Raw genomic sequence first — 16,973 nt, 5'->3', positions numbered from 1 at the left:
CTGGGTGAACGCTGGGTGTGTTTGTGACGTCAAACCAGGAACGAAACTGACTGAACTGATCGCACTGGCTGAGTAAGTCTGGAGCTACTCAGAAACTGCTAAGAAATTTCTAATCGCAAATCTGCTAATCTTTCGTTCGCAATTCTGCTATGCTAAGATACACTCCCAGAGGGCGGCGGCTTAGCGTGTGCAAATGCTGCTAAAAGCAGCTAGCGAGCGAACAACTCGGAATGAGGGCCTAAGTTCACATTCAGCTTGGACCAGTTGGTGTCACTTAGACTGGTAACTGTGGAACCAACCAAAAGAGGTAGAATCTAGAGCTATAGCTTTTAGGTTATACTAAACAGAGACAAGGGCCTGGTTCTCCAGGTCAGTTATTTTTAGCTTATACAGGACCATAATTATACCATGTTCAGTTCTAAAGCCATATTGCATTGGGTTTAAGAAGTCACTATCATCTGTGAAGGATTTGAGCATGTTTCCAGAAATTTTGGGGAAAGTTAGATATTTAGGTCAGAGGACCTCACATTTGAATAATGAGTTGGGAGGTCTTCAACCTGTTAGGAGGTACTCTTGAGAAAGGGACAAGCTGAGTAGATTATAATCATGGTGCAGACATGATAGACAGTGTTTAGGAAAGGTGTCGGCACCAGCTCTTGTTCTGTTGTTCATCTGGATAAGATCCTCAACTTCTATTAAAGAATCAGAAGAGAATGACAAGATTGTATTTGGGGAAGTAGATTGGGTAGGACATGTGTTGAGCTGGGAGTGTAGGCGTGAACCAGTAACACTAATAAGCCTGCAATATCTCTTTACCCGTTGGTAGTTACGTCCGTAGTACTCATTTTGATGTTACCAAAAACTGAAAACCAGGACTTTGTTTCCCGGATTAGCTCGGTACAGTTAGATTTTGGCAGCTCTAAAATATTGATTGTGGGATTTGTGTGCTGGCTCCAGAACTTGTCTCTTTGTATTAGAGCTCTCTTATTGACTCATATAAACCAATGACACTTTCAAGCCTTAAATGCGGATTGTACAGTGCATCCGGAAAGTATTCACAGCGCTTCACTTTTTCCACATTGTTATGTTACAGCCTTATTCCAAACTGGAATAAATTAATTTTCCCCCTCAAAATTCTACACACAATACCCCATAATGACAAAGTGAAAAAAGCTTTTTTGCTTACGTCCTAGAGGATGCTGGGGCCCATATTAGTACCATGGGGTATAGACGGGTCCACCTGGAGCCATTGGCACTTTAAGAGTTTAACAGTGTGGGCTGGCTCCTCCCTCTATGCCCCTCCTACCAGACTCAGTTTAGAAAATGTGCCCGGAAGAGCCGGTCACAGCTAGGGGAGCTCTACAGAGCTTCTTTAGTAAAAGTTTTTTTAGAATGTTATTTTACAGGGAGGCTGCTGGCAACAGCCTCCCTGCATCGAGGGACTGAGGGAGATAGCAGTGTCCGCCCTGCGGGGTCTGAGCCACTGTCTCCGCTGACTGGACACTGAGTTCCAGAGGGGATAGATCGCTCCCGCCGCAGGGGAATACTCACCCCAGCAGCATGCCGCCACCCCCTTACAGAGCTGAAGTGTGGCGAGTGAGTCACCAACCCCCCTAGCAAGCGGGGGGCCAGTGTGAAGATGGCGGCATCAGGGTAGGAGCGCAGTACTAACTCAGGGGGGGGCTCAGCGGTACTTGGTGCGGCGCTGTGAGGGGCGCCCTGAGCCGGCGCCTTAACCCTACACTGACCAGAAAGCCTGTCGGGGTCCGCGGATCTCAGCCAGCACAAAATCCTCATGCCGGTATAATCTTGGAAGAACAGTAAGACAGCGCCATTAAGTGGGCGGAACTTCTCCTCAGAGCTGACCCAGCAGTGTTCAGCGACATTTTTCTGCCTGCAGACATGCTGCCAATAATTTTATGGGGCAATGGGAGACTGATCATGTATTAAACCAGAACCCATTCGGAGCGAACCTGGTGTCCTGGTGGCGCTATATCGACGATGTTTTTTTCATTTGGAGAGGCGATAGGGAAGTTTTAGAGCAATTTTGCACATCTCAATACCAATTCATTAAACATAGAGTTAACGTTCAACATAGATCAAGTGAAAATACATTTTTTGGATATTACTGTATTTATTGAAGAACAGTCCATACACACTAAAACCTTTACTAAACAGACGGACTCTAGATCCTATATAGAATTTGACTGCTGTCATCACACTAACTGGCTGAACTCTATTCCGCAAGGCCAATTTAAACGCCTGAGAAGGAATTGTACAGATGATAATATATTTAGACAACAGGCTGTTGAGTTAAAATCAAGGTTTGAAAAAAATGGATATAGAACGGAATGTGTTGAACGAGCCATACAAGAGGTTGAAAGAATTGATAGGAAGGATCTACTTGAAAAGAACCTACCAAAAAAGAATAGAAAAGATAATTTTGAGTGGGCGTTTATTACTGGTTTCAGTTCCCAACATAAAATGTTGGAAAGATCATTTAAGAAAAATTGGAAAATCCTACAGAAAGACCCGGTATTAAACAAGGTGATTCCAGCCCATCCTGTATTCATATACAAAAAAGCCCCTAATTTGAAAACTAAATTGGTGAGAAGCTACCTCCCACCAACAAAATGAGAGGGAAGGATTACGACTAAGGGCTTCCATCGATGTGGGTCTTGTGTGGGATGTCGAGAAGTGAAACACGATGGGTCAAAGAAACTTGATACCATCTGTATAAATGGGAAAAATTTTAATTGGAGCAATTTTGTAACATGCAATACAAATTTTTTTATTTATTTGATTGAGTGCACGTGCAACCTTTTCTACATAGGGAGAACCTCCAGGGTATTAAAAATCCGGATAGGCGAACATTGTCGCAATACTAAAAGGGGGTTAGAAACCCATGCCCTGTCCTACCATTTTAAAAAGTACCATCAGTGTTCCACAAAAGCCGTAGTCAGATTTGCAGGAATGAAAGTGGTTTCAGGTAACCATCGCCAGAGGGACATTGCAACCCTTTTGGCCAAATGTGAGATGCAGTGTATATTTGATTTCAACACACTGCATCCACATGGTATTAACAGTGACTTCGAATTAAAATGGTTTATGTGAAAGAAAGAAACATATAAAACGCACTGAACGAGGAGCTGATTTTTATTATAAACTTTTAGTATGTCAAATTATGAATTTTTATAGGGCCAGTTGCAAGGTCTTTTTAATGTGTTGAAATAGTTTTTTAAATAAGAATGAAATGTTTCACGATTGCTGTAAATACATAGGATAATGTGGTGTTGTTTTGGTCCTTTGAAGTCTAAAGTGCTCTTGTGTCAAACTGAATGGTAAAACACTGCCGTTGTTTCTAGATATCCATGGCAACATAACAGGATATGACGTTATGTTGCCAAACAGTCTGGACGGAGACCCCGGGGATGACGCGCATCCGACATCGGCGTTACCGCTCCATGGCAACCAGGACGCGTTCTCAGGGCCGCAAGGAGGAAATTAGCTTTGGCGCTCTCTGACGGACGACGTCACGGACCCGGAAGTGGAGGGCTGTTTGTCCAGACATGACGCGGTCCCGTGGGGGATCCCGAAAGGGTGATTGACATCCATTTGAACCAATCAAGAGGGGCACTAAAAAGGATAGAATTCCGGACTATGATAGACAAGGACCTTAGCCATAGAGATGAGAGACTAAATAGGTAGAATGGCCTATGATTGGATAATTAGTTGTTTGGAGTATCGACGGGTGTGATTGGTCAGTAGGGGTTTATTAAGGACCCCAGACATAGGAAGGACTTCATACTGCCTTGAGAAAGACCCAAAGCAGGTGGGTCGAAACGCGTTGGTCTTTTGGACCCCAGATTCCTGTGGACGAAGGGTGGATTGCTGTCCAGAGACCAGAATATTCATCCCAGACTGCTTACCCGGGTGGTTCGTTTGGTGAAAGATCTATATGCTTTTTTGAGAGCTAATAGCATTAGTTCTCAGAAACTCTGGTAATTGCACAGCTTTTATACCATTCTATCTAAGGACTAAAGGGGGATCCAGTTTTACATTGTTATGTCCTATCTATATATGTGTATGTAATTAAAAAATGCTATCTTGATTTTACTACACATGGTACATTTTTTGCTCTCTCCACATGTGCTGACGGCCTAAAGATAGAGGGCAAGAGGATTATGAGGACATTCTACACATAAAGGAATGTATCTTACATCATTTTGATTTACTGGTGTGGCGCCTTTTTCAGCAAATACTGATTTTTCTTTTGTCTATTTGTAATTGAAGTGTTTTGGAGGGACACTTTTTTGGTAATTGCAGTAAAAGGGCAGCCTTTAGAGCGCAGTCATCTATATCATTGAAATTTCAATTTGCCTACAGTAGAAATTTTGTATCTCTCCTTTTTCTTTAGAATTGATGACCGCTGCCAACATGTTTAAATATAGAGAAAATCATTGTTTGATAATCTGTTTAAAGATGAGGGGGAACGGATCGAATTACTAGATGTGAGTTTAGAGAATGTGATGCGCAGATTAGAGAATACACTGTTAAAAGAGAACAGAATATGGTGGGAGATGGTCACACTGGAAAAGTATGTGGCCCATGAAATAATTCCCAGGGGACTAAAAATTGACAAAAAAGCATCCTTTGAAACAGCATCAGATTCGTTCAAAGATGAATGGGAGCGTATTATTGGTGAATGTTCCTTTTCATTAATGAACTTGATTATAAATGAAAGGAGAAGGGAATTGGCACATCTTGATGAAGAGATAAAGAAGTGTAAAGATCTAATTGTTCCCTTTGCTGATCTAGCAGACTATAAGATGCTAGAAAATAGGATAGAAATCAACATTAAAAAGAACGAGAAGATTCTGGTAGATAGAAAAATTAGAAAGTTCATACGGGACAAAAAAGAATCAGAAGAAATATCAGAAGTGTCTAACAATACACCCAAAAAAAAACATTCACAACCCAAACCAAAAGGAGAGACTCGTTTAAGGGACGAAGGAAGATATCATCAGAGTGAAAATAGATCTAGAGATCAGGGGGATCCTAGAAGGCGTGGAAGGCTCAACTATAGAGTACGAGCAAGAATACCCCAGAGAGCACAAAGGATGGATGGTGATAATCAAAGATATAGGGATAGATCACCGAGATTCATAAGAGACAGACGCAGAGAGGACAGAAATCAAGATTGGAGAGGAGAATGGAGAGGAAGAGAGAGGGTAACCCATCATACCCCTGTATCAATTAGAAACAGATACGATGGCCTAGAAGATGGGGAAACGTCCCCGTTTTTTAGAGAATGGAAGGAGAAATCCCTGCTGGAGGTGAAAAGAGGCACACATAGAGGAAAAAGAGGGGAAAAAAATAAAAATAAGAACAGAAATAAGAACAAAAAAAGAATGAGACACCCAAAGAAATCCAAAAAAAGTCCAGAACAGCATGACCAGCAATCTAATAGTGCTACAGAGAGAATAGGGGAAGGTGAGAGTGTCTGCACGGATGAAGCAGAAAAAGGGGTCAAAATCTTCAACCTTAGTTCCCATGTACTAACTATACAGGAACAGAAAGTATTGGAGAAAGGGCTCAAATATGCACCTGCCACTTCGATTAATAAATTTGAAGCGTTTATAGACATTAATAAGTTTGTGCGGAAGTTATGTATAAAGAAATTTTTTCTTACTAAGGAAATAGTAGAGGAAATAGGAACTACAGATATAGTAGCAAAAACGCAGTTTAAACCTAGATCAATTTTTTTCCCGGCACATATGAAGGGAAGTTACATAGATACATTCTGTGAAATGGTTAAAGAAGATTTATATAACATAAAACCCACGGGCATAAAATGTAATTTAACTTTTAAGAATAGAGCAGCATTGAAAAATCTGAGCAAGAATTCAGAAATAACAATCAAGCCTGCAGATAAAGGGGGAGGGGTGGTTGTTATGAATACAGACTGGTACAACAAACAGCTAGAACAACATGTAGGGGATAAGCTTAATTATGCTAAACTTAGGAGTGATCCCACAGGAAAGATTGTTAAAGAATTACAAGACCTGACTGTGAAGTATCGAGATAACGGGGTATTAGAGGAGAAAGAAGCGAATTTCCTTTCCAAACCAAACCCAGTAATCCCGGCACTATATTTATTACCCAAAATTCATAAAAATGCATCCCATCCACCAGGCAGACCGATAGTATCCGGTATTGATTCAGCAACAGCGAATCTATCGGAATACATCGATTTTTTCTTGTAACCACTTGTGCTGAACAATCCCTCGCATGTGAAGTATACGACTTCCTTAACTTTCTTGCTGAGGTACAATGGGAAGAGAACATGATCATGGTTACAGTGGACGTTAGGTCGCTGTACTCAATAATCAAACATGATGACGGAATACAAGCTATTACGAAATATTTAAGCAACAGCATTTTAGATGAACAAACACAAGCCTTCATTATTGAGGGCATACATTTCATTCTTCACAATAATTATTTTATTTTTAACGGAGAATTTTATATTCAGAAGGTAGGCACCGCCATGGGCACCAGGTTCGCTCCTAGTTATGCCAATATTTTTATGGGGCAATGGGAGACTGATCATGTATTAAACCAGAACCCATTCGGAGCGAACCTGGTGTCCTGGCGGCGCTATATCGATGATGTTTTTTTCATTTGGAGAGGCGATAGGGAAGTTTTAGAGCAATTTTGCACATATCTCAATACCAATTCATTAAACATAGAGTTAACGTTCAACATAGATCAAGTGAAAATAAATTTTTTGGATATTACTGTATTTATTGAAGAACAGTCCATACACACTAAAACCTTTACCAAACAGACGGACTCTAGATCCTATATAGAATTTGACAGCTGTCATCACACTAACTGGCTGAACTCTATTCCGCAAGGCCAATTTAAACGCCTGAGAAGGAATTGTACAGATGATAATATATTTAGACAACAGGCTGTTGAGTTAAAATCAAGGTTTGAAAAAAATGGATATAGAACGGAATGTGTTGAACGAGCCATACAAGAGGTTGAAAGAATTGATAGGAAGGATCTACTTGAAAAGAACCCACCAAAAAAGAATAGAAAAGAGAATTTTGAGTGGGCATTTATTACTGGTTTCAGTTCCCAACATAAAATGTTGGAAAGATCATTTAAGAAAAATTGGAAAATCCTACAGAAAGACCCGGTATTAAACAAGGTGATTCCAGCCCATCCTGTATTCATATACAAAAAAGCCCCTAATTTGAAAACTAAATTGGTGAGAAGCTACCTCCCACCAACAAAACGAGAGGGAAGGATTACGACTAAGGGCTTCCATCGATGTGGGTCTTGTGTGGGATGTCGAGAAGTGAAACACGATGGGTCAAAGAAACTTGATACCATCTGTATAAATGGGAAAAATTTTAATTGGAGCAATTTTGTAACATGCAATACAAATTTTTTTATTTATTTGATTGAGTGCACGTGCAACCTTTTCTACATAGGGAGAACCTCCAGGGTATTAAAAATCCGGATAGGCGAACATTGTCGCAATATTAAAAAGGGGTTAGAAACCCATGCCCTGTCCAACCATTTTAAAAAGTACCATCAGTGTTCCACAAAAGCCGTAGTCAGATTTGCAGGAATGAAAGTGGTTTCAGGTAACCATCGCCAGAGGGACATTGCAACCCTTTTGGCCAAATGTGAAATGCAGTGTATATTTGATTTCAACACACTGCATCCACATGGTATTAACAGTGACTTCGAATTAAAATGGTTTATGTGAAAGAAAGAAACATATAAAACGCACTGAACGAGGAGCTGATTTTTATTATAAACTTTTAGTATGTCAAATTATGAATTTTTATAGGGCCAGTTGCAAGGTCTTTTTAATGTGTTGAAATAGTTTTTTAAATAAGAATGAAATGTTTCATGATTGCTGTAAATACATAGGATAATGTAGTGTTGTTTTGGTCCTTTGAAGTCTAAAGTGCTCTTGTGTCAAACTGAATGGTAAAACACTGCCGTTGTTTCTAGATATCCATGGCAACATAACAGGATATGACGTTACGTTGCCAAACAGTCTGGACGGAGACCCCGGGGATGACGCGCATCCGACATCGGCGTTACCGCTCCATGGCAACCAGGACGCGTTCTCAGGGCCGCAAGGAGGAAATTAGCTTTGGCGCTCTCTGACGGACGACGTCACGGACCCGGAAGTGGAGGGCCGTTTGTCCAGACATGACGCGGTCCCGTGGGGGATCCCGAAAGGGTGATTGACATCCATTTGAACCAATCAAGAGGGGCACTAAAAAGGATAGAATTCCGGACTATGATAGACAAGGACCTTAGCCATAGAGATGAGAGACTAAATAGGTTGAATGGCCTATGATTGGATAATTAGTTGTTTGGAGTATCGACGGGTGTGATTGGTCAGTAGGGGTTTATTAAGGACCCCAGACATAGGAAGGACTTCATACTGCCTTGAGAAAGACCCAAAGCATGTGGGTCGAAACTAGTGATGAGCGGGTTCGGTTTTACTCGGTTTTACTCGGTTTTACTCGGTTCTCAAAACGGCATCTTATTGGCTCACGGATGTCACGTGTTTTGGATAGCCAATAAGATGCCGTTTTGAGAACCGAGTAAAACCGAGTAAAACCGAACCTCGCTCATCACTAGTCGAAACGCGTTGGTCTTTTGGACCCCAGATTCCTGTGGACGAAGGGTGGATTGCTGTCCAGAGACCAGAATATTCATCCCAGACTGCTTACCCGGGTGGTTCGTTTGGTGAAAGATCTATATGCTTTTTTGAGAGCTAATAGCATTAGTTCTCAGAAACTCTGGTAATTGCACAGCTTTTATACCATTCTATCTAAGGACTAAAGGGGGATCCAGTTTTACATTGTTATGTCCTATCTATATATGTGTATGTAATTAAAAAATGCTATCTTGATTTTACTACACATGGTACATTTTTTGCTCTCTCCACATGTGCTGACGGCCTAAAGATAGAGGGCAAGAGGATTATGAGGACATTCTACACATAAAGGAATGTATCTTACATCATTTTGATTTACTGGTGTGGCGCCTTTTTCAGCAAATACTGATTTTTCTTTTGTCTATTTGTAATTGAAGTGTTTTGGAGGGACACTTTTTTGGTAATTGCAGTAAAAGGGCAGCCTTTAGAGCGCAGTCATCTATATCATTGAAATTTCAATTTGCCCATATTAGTACCATGGGGTATAGACGGGTCCACCTGGAGCCATTGGCACTTTAAGAGTTTAACAGTGTGGGCTGGCTCCTCCCTCTATGCCCCTCCTACCAGACTCAGTTTAGAAAATGTGCCCGGAAGAGCCGGTCACAGCTAGGGGAGCTCTACAGAGCTTCTTTAGTAAAAGTTTTTTTAGAATGTTATTTTACAGGGAGGCTGCTGGCAACAGCCTCCCTGCATCGAGGGACTGAGGGAGATAGCAGTGTCCGCCCTGCGGGGTCTGAGCCACTGTCTCCGCTGACTGGACACTGAGTTCCAGAGGGGATAGATCGCTCCCGCCGCAGGGGAATACTCACCCCAGCAGCATGCCGCCACCCCCTTACAGAGCTGAAGTGTGGCGAGTGAGTCACCAACCCCCCTAGCAAGCGGGGGGCCAGTGTGAAGATGGCGGCATCAGGGTAGGAGCGCAGTACTAACTCAGGGGGGGGCTCAGCGGTACTTGGTGCGGCGCTGTGAGGGGCGCCCTGAGCCGGCGCCTTAACCCTACACTGACCAGAAAGCCTGTCGGGGTCCGCGGATCTCAGCCAGCACAAAATCCTCATGCCGGTATAATCTTGGAAGAACAGTAAGACAGCGCCATTAAGTGGGCGGAACTTCTCCTCAGAGCTGACCCAGCAGTGTTCAGCGACATTTTTCTGCCTGCAGACATGCTGCCAATAATTTTATGGGGCAATGGGAGACTGATCATGTATTAAACCAGAACCCATTCGGAGCGAACCTGGTGTCCTGGTGGCGCTATATCGACGATGTTTTTTTCATTTGGAGAGGCGATAGGGAAGTTTTAGAGCAATTTTGCACATCTCAATACCAATTCATTAAACATAGAGTTAACGTTCAACATAGATCAAGTGAAAATACATTTTTTGGATATTACTGTATTTATTGAAGAACAGTCCATACACACTAAAACCTTTACTAAACAGACGGACTCTAGATCCTATATAGAATTTGACTGCTGTCATCACACTAACTGGCTGAACTCTATTCCGCAAGGCCAATTTAAACGCCTGAGAAGGAATTGTACAGATGATAATATATTTAGACAACAGGCTGTTGAGTTAAAATCAAGGTTTGAAAAAAATGGATATAGAACGGAATGTGTTGAACGAGCCATACAAGAGGTTGAAAGAATTGATAGGAAGGATCTACTTGAAAAGAACCCACCAAAAAAGAATAGAAAAGAGAATTTTGAGTGGGCGTTTATTACTGGTTTCAGTTCCCAACATAAAATGTTGGAAAGATCATTTAAGAAAAATTGGAAAATCCTACAGAAAGACCCGGTATTAAACAAGGTGATTCCAGCCCATCCTGTATTCATATACAAAAAAGCCCCTAATTTGAAAACTAAATTGGTGAGAAGCTACCTCCCACCAACAAAATGAGAGGGAAGGATTACGACTAAGGGCTTCCATCGATGTGGGTCTTGTGTGGGATGTCGAGAAGTGAAACACGATGGGTCAAAGAAACTTGATACCATCTGTATAAATGGGAAAAATTTTAATTGGAGCAATTTTGTAACATGCAATACAAATTTTTTTATTTATTTGATTGAGTGCACGTGCAACCTTTTCTACATAGGGAGAACCTCCAGGGTATTAAAAATCCGGATAGGCGAACATTGTCGCAATACTAAAAGGGGGTTAGAAACCCATGCCCTGTCCTACCATTTTAAAAAGTACCATCAGTGTTCCACAAAAGCCGTAGTCAGATTTGCAGGAATGAAAGTGGTTTCAGGTAACCATCGCCAGAGGGACATTGCAACCCTTTTGGCCAAATGTGAGATGCAGTGTATATTTGATTTCAACACACTGCATCCACATGGTATTAACAGTGACTTCGAATTAAAATGGTTTATGTGAAAGAAAGAAACATATAAAACGCACTGAACGAGGAGCTGATTTTTATTATAAACTTTTAGTATGTCAAATTATGAATTTTTATAGGGCCAGTTGCAAGGTCTTTTTAATGTGTTGAAATAGTTTTTTAAATAAGAATGAAATGTTTCACGATTGCTGTAAATACATAGGATAATGTGGTGTTGTTTTGGTCCTTTGAAGTCTAAAGTGCTCTTGTGTCAAACTGAATGGTAAAACACTGCCGTTGTTTCTAGATATCCATGGCAACATAACAGGATATGACGTTATGTTGCCAAACAGTCTGGACGGAGACCCCGGGGATGACGCGCATCCGACATCGGCGTTACCGCTCCATGGCAACCAGGACGCGTTCTCAGGGCCGCAAGGAGGAAATTAGCTTTGGCGCTCTCTGACGGACGACGTCACGGACCCGGAAGTGGAGGGCTGTTTGTCCAGACATGACGCGGTCCCGTGGGGGATCCCGAAAGGGTGATTGACATCCATTTGAACCAATCAAGAGGGGCACTAAAAAGGATAGAATTCCGGACTATGATAGACAAGGACCTTAGCCATAGAGATGAGAGACTAAATAGGTAGAATGGCCTATGATTGGATAATTAGTTGTTTGGAGTATCGACGGGTGTGATTGGTCAGTAGGGGTTTATTAAGGACCCCAGACATAGGAAGGACTTCATACTGCCTTGAGAAAGACCCAAAGCAGGTGGGTCGAAACGCGTTGGTCTTTTGGACCCCAGATTCCTGTGGACGAAGGGTGGATTGCTGTCCAGAGACCAGAATATTCATCCCAGACTGCTTACCCGGGTGGTTCGTTTGGTGAAAGATCTATATGCTTTTTTGAGAGCTAATAGCATTAGTTCTCAGAAACTCTGGTAATTGCACAGCTTTTATACCATTCTATCTAAGGACTAAAGGGGGATCCAGTTTTACATTGTTATGTCCTATCTATATATGTGTATGTAATTAAAAAATGCTATCTTGATTTTACTACACATGGTACATTTTTTGCTCTCTCCACATGTGCTGACGGCCTAAAGATAGAGGGCAAGAGGATTATGAGGACATTCTACACATAAAGGAATGTATCTTACATCATTTTGATTTACTGGTGTGGCGCCTTTTTCAGCAAATACTGATTTTTCTTTTGTCTATTTGTAATTGAAGTGTTTTGGAGGGACACTTTTTTGGTAATTGCAGTAAAAGGGCAGCCTTTAGAGCGCAGTCATCTATATCATTGAAATTTCAATTTGCCTACAGTAGAAATTTTGTATCTCTCCTTTTTCTTTAGAATTGATGACCGCTGCCAACATGTTTAAATATAGAGAAAATCATTGTTTGATAATCTGTTTAAAGATGAGGGGGAACGGATCGAATTACTAGATGTGAGTTTAGAGAATGTGATGCGCAGATTAGAGAATACACTGTTAAAAGAGAACAGAATATGGTGGGAGATGGTCACACTGGAAAAGTATGTGGCCCATGAAATAATTCCCAGGGGACTAAAAATTGACAAAAAAGCATCCTTTGAAACAGCATCAGATTCGTTCAAAGATGAATGGGAGCGTATTATTGGTGAATGTTCCTTTTCATTAATGAACTTGATTATAAATGAAAGGAGAAGGGAATTGGCACATCTTGATGAAGAGATAAAGAAGTGTAAAGATCTAATTGTTCCCTTTGCTGATCTAGCAGACTATAAGATGCTAGAAAATAGGATAGAAATCAACATTAAAAAGAACGAGAAGATTCTGGTAGATAGAAAAATTAGAAAGTTCATACGGGACAAAAAAGAATCAGAAGAAATATCAGAAGTGTCTAACAATACACCCAAAAAAAAACATTCACAACCCAAACCAAAAGGAGAGACTCGTTTAAGGGACGAAGGAAGATATCATCAGAGTGAAAATAGATCTAGAGATTAGGGGGATCCTAGAAGGCGTGGAAGGCTCAACTATAGAGTACGAGCAAGAATACCCCAGAGAGCACAAAGGATGGATGGTGATAATCAAAGATATAGGGATAGATCACCGAGATTCATAAGAAACAGACGCAGAGAGGACAGAAATCAAGATTGGAGAGGAGAATGGAGAGGAAGAGAGAGGGTAACCCATCATACCCCTGTATCAATTAGAAACAGATACGATGGCCTAGAAGATGGGGAAACGTCCCCGTTTTTTAGAGAATGGAAGGAGAAATCCCTGCTGGAGGTGAAAAGAGGCACACATAGAGGAAAAAGAGGGGGAAAAAATAAAAATAAGAACAGAAATAAGAACAAAAAAAGAATGAGACACCCAAAGAAATCCAAAAAAAGTCCAGAACAGCATGACCAGCAATCTAATAGTGCTACAGAGAGAATAGGGGAAGGTGAGAGTGTCTGCACGGATGAAGCAGAAAAAGGGGTCAAAATCTTCAACCTTAGTTCCCATGTACTAACTATACAGGAACAGAAAGTATTGGAGAAAGGGCTCAAATATGCACCTGCCACTTCGATTAATAAATTTGAAGCGTTTATAGACATTAATAAGTTTGTGCGGAAGTTATGTATAAAGAAATTTTTTCTTACTAAGGAAATAGTAGAGGAAATAGGAACTACAGATATAGTAGCAAAAACGCAGTTTAAACCTAGATCAATTTTTTTCCCGGCACATATGAAGGGAAGTTACATAGATACATTCTGTGAAATGGTTAAAGAAGATTTATATAACATAAAACCCACGGGCATAAAATGTAATTTAACTTTTAAGAATAGAGCAGCATTGAAAAATCTGAGCAAGAATTCAGAAATAACAATCAAGCCTGCAGATAAAGGGGGAGGGGTGGTTGTTATGAATACAGACTGGTACAACAAACAGCTAGAACAACATGTAGGGGATAAGCTTAATTATGCTAAACTTAGGAGTGATCCCACAGGAAAGATTGTTAAAGAATTACAAGACCTGACTGTGAAGTATCGAGATAACGGGGTATTAGAGGAGAAAGAAGCGAATTTCCTTTCCAAACCAAACCCAGTAATCCCGGCACTATATTTATTACCCAAAATTCATAAAAATGCATCCCATCCACCAGGCAGACCGATAGTATCCGGTATTGATTCAGCAACAGCGAATCTATCGGAATACATCGATTTTTTCTTGTAACCACTTGTGCTGAACAATCCCTCGCATGTGAAGTATACGACTTCCTTAACTTTCTTGCTGAGGTACAATGGGAAGAGAACATGATCATGGTTACAGTGGACGTTAGGTCGCTGTACTCAATAATCAAACATGATGACGGAATACAAGCTATTACGAAATATTTAAGCAACAGCATTTTAGATGAACAAACACAAGCCTTCATTATTGAGGGCATACATTTCATTCTTCACAATAATTATTTTATTTTTAACGGAGAATTTTATATTCAGAAGGTAGGCACCGCCATGGGCACCAGGTTCGCTCCTAGTTATGCCAATATTTTTATGGGGCAATGGGAGACTGATCATGTATTAAACCAGAACCCATTCGGAGCGAACCTGGTGTCCTGGCGGCGCTATATCGATGATGTTTTTTTCATTTGGAGAGGCGATAGGGAAGTTTTAGAGCAATTTTGCACATATCTCAATACCAATTCATTAAACATAGAGTTAACATTCAACATAGATCAAGTGAAAATAAATTTTTTGGATATTACTGTATTTATTGAAGAACAGTCCATACACACTAAAACCTTTACCAAACAGACGGACTCTAGATCCTATATAGAATTTGACAGCTGTCATCACACTAACTGGCTGAACTCTATTCCGCAAGGCCAATTTAAACGCCTGAGAAGGAATTGTACAGATGATAATATATTTAGACAACAGGCTGTTGAGTTAAAATCAAGGTTTGAAAAAAATGGATATAGAACGGAATGTGTTGAACGAGCCATACAAGAGGTTGAAAGAATTGATAGGAAGGATCTACTTGAAAAGAACCCACCAAAAAAGAATAGAAAAGAGAATTTTGAGTGGGCATTTATTACTGGTTTCAGTTCCCAACATAAAATGTTGGAAAGATCATTTAAGAAAAATTGGAAAATCCTACAGAAAGACCCGGTATTAAACAAGGTGATTCCAGCCCATCCTGTATTCATATACAAAAAAGCCCCTAATTTGAAAACTAAATTGGTGAGAAGCTACCTCCCACCAACAAAACGAGAGGGAAGGATTACGACTAAGGGCTTCCATCGATGTGGGTCTTGTGTGGGATGTCGAGAAGTGAAACACGATGGGTCAAAGAAACTTGATACCATCTGTATAAATGGGAAAAATTTTAATTGGAGCAATTTTGTAACATGCAATACAAATTTTTTTATTTATTTGATTGAGTGCACGTGCAACCTTTTCTACATAGGGAGAACCTCCAGGGTATTAAAAATCCGGATAGGCGAACATTGTCGCAATATTAAAAAGGGGTTAGAAACCCATGCCCTGTCCAACCATTTTAAAAAGTACCATCAGTGTTCCACAAAAGCCGTAGTCAGATTTGCAGGAATGAAAGTGGTTTCAGGTAACCATCGCCAGAGGGACATTGCAACCCTTTTGGCCAAATGTGAAATGCAGTGTATATTTGATTTCAACACACTGCATCCACATGGTATTAACAGTGACTTCGAATTAAAATGGTTTATGTGAAAGAAAGAAACATATAAAACGCACTGAACGAGGAGCTGATTTTTATTATAAACTTTTAGTATGTCAAATTATGAATTTTTATAGGGCCAGTTGCAAGGTCTTTTTAATGTGTTGAAATAGTTTTTTAAATAAGAATGAAATGTTTCACGATTGCTGTAAATACATAGGATAATGTAGTGTTGTTTTGGTCCTTTGAAGTCTAAAGTGCTCTTGTGTCAAACTGAATGGTAAAACACTGCCGTTGTTTCTAGATATCCATGGCAACATAACAGGATATGACGTTACGTTGCCAAACAGTCTGGACGGAGACCCCGGGGATGACGCGCATCCGACATCGGCGTTACCGCTCCATGGCAACCAGGACGCGTTCTCAGGGCCGCAAGGAGGAAATTAGCTTTGGCGCTCTCTGACGGACGACGTCACGGACCCGGAAGTGGAGGGCCGTTTGTCCAGACATGACGCGGTCCCGTGGGGGATCCCGAAAGGGTGATTGACATCCATTTGAACCAATCAAGAGGGGCACTAAAAAGGATAGAATTCCGGACTATGATAGACAAGGACCTTAGCCATAGAGATGAGAGACTAAATAGGTTGAATGGCCTATGATTGGATAATTAGTTGTTTGGAGTATCGACGGGTGTGATTGGTCAGTAGGGGTTTATTAAGGACCCCAGACATAGGAAGGACTTCATACTGCCTTGAGAAAGACCCAAAGCATGTGGGTCGAAACTAGTGATGAGCGGGTTCGGTTTTACTCGGTTTTACTCTGTTTTACTCGGTTCTCAAAACGGCATCTTATTGGCTCACGGATGTCACGTGTTTTGGATAGCCAATAAGATGCCGTTTTGAGAACCGAGTAAAACCGAGTAAAACCGAACCTCGCTCATCACTAGTCGAAACGCGTTGGTCTTTTGGACCCCAGATTCCTGTGGACGAAGGGTGGATTGCTGTCCAGAGACCAGAATATTCATCCCAGACTGCTTACCCGGGTGGTTCGTTTGGTGAAAGATCTATATGCTTTTTTGAGAGCTAATAGCATTAGTTCTCAGAAACTCTGGTAATTGCACAGCTTTTATACCATTCTATCTAAGGACTAAAGGGGGATCCAGTTTTACATTGTTATGTCCTATCTATATATGTGTATGTAATTAAAAAATGCTATCTTGATTTT

Source organism: Pseudophryne corroboree, chromosome 9 (assembly GCF_028390025.1).
Source record: "Pseudophryne corroboree isolate aPseCor3 chromosome 9, aPseCor3.hap2, whole genome shotgun sequence".
Lineage (NCBI taxonomy): Eukaryota > Metazoa > Chordata > Amphibia > Anura > Myobatrachidae > Pseudophryne > Pseudophryne corroboree.
The sequence above is the reverse complement of the archived record's forward strand: the minus strand, read 5'-3'. Positions refer to the sequence as shown.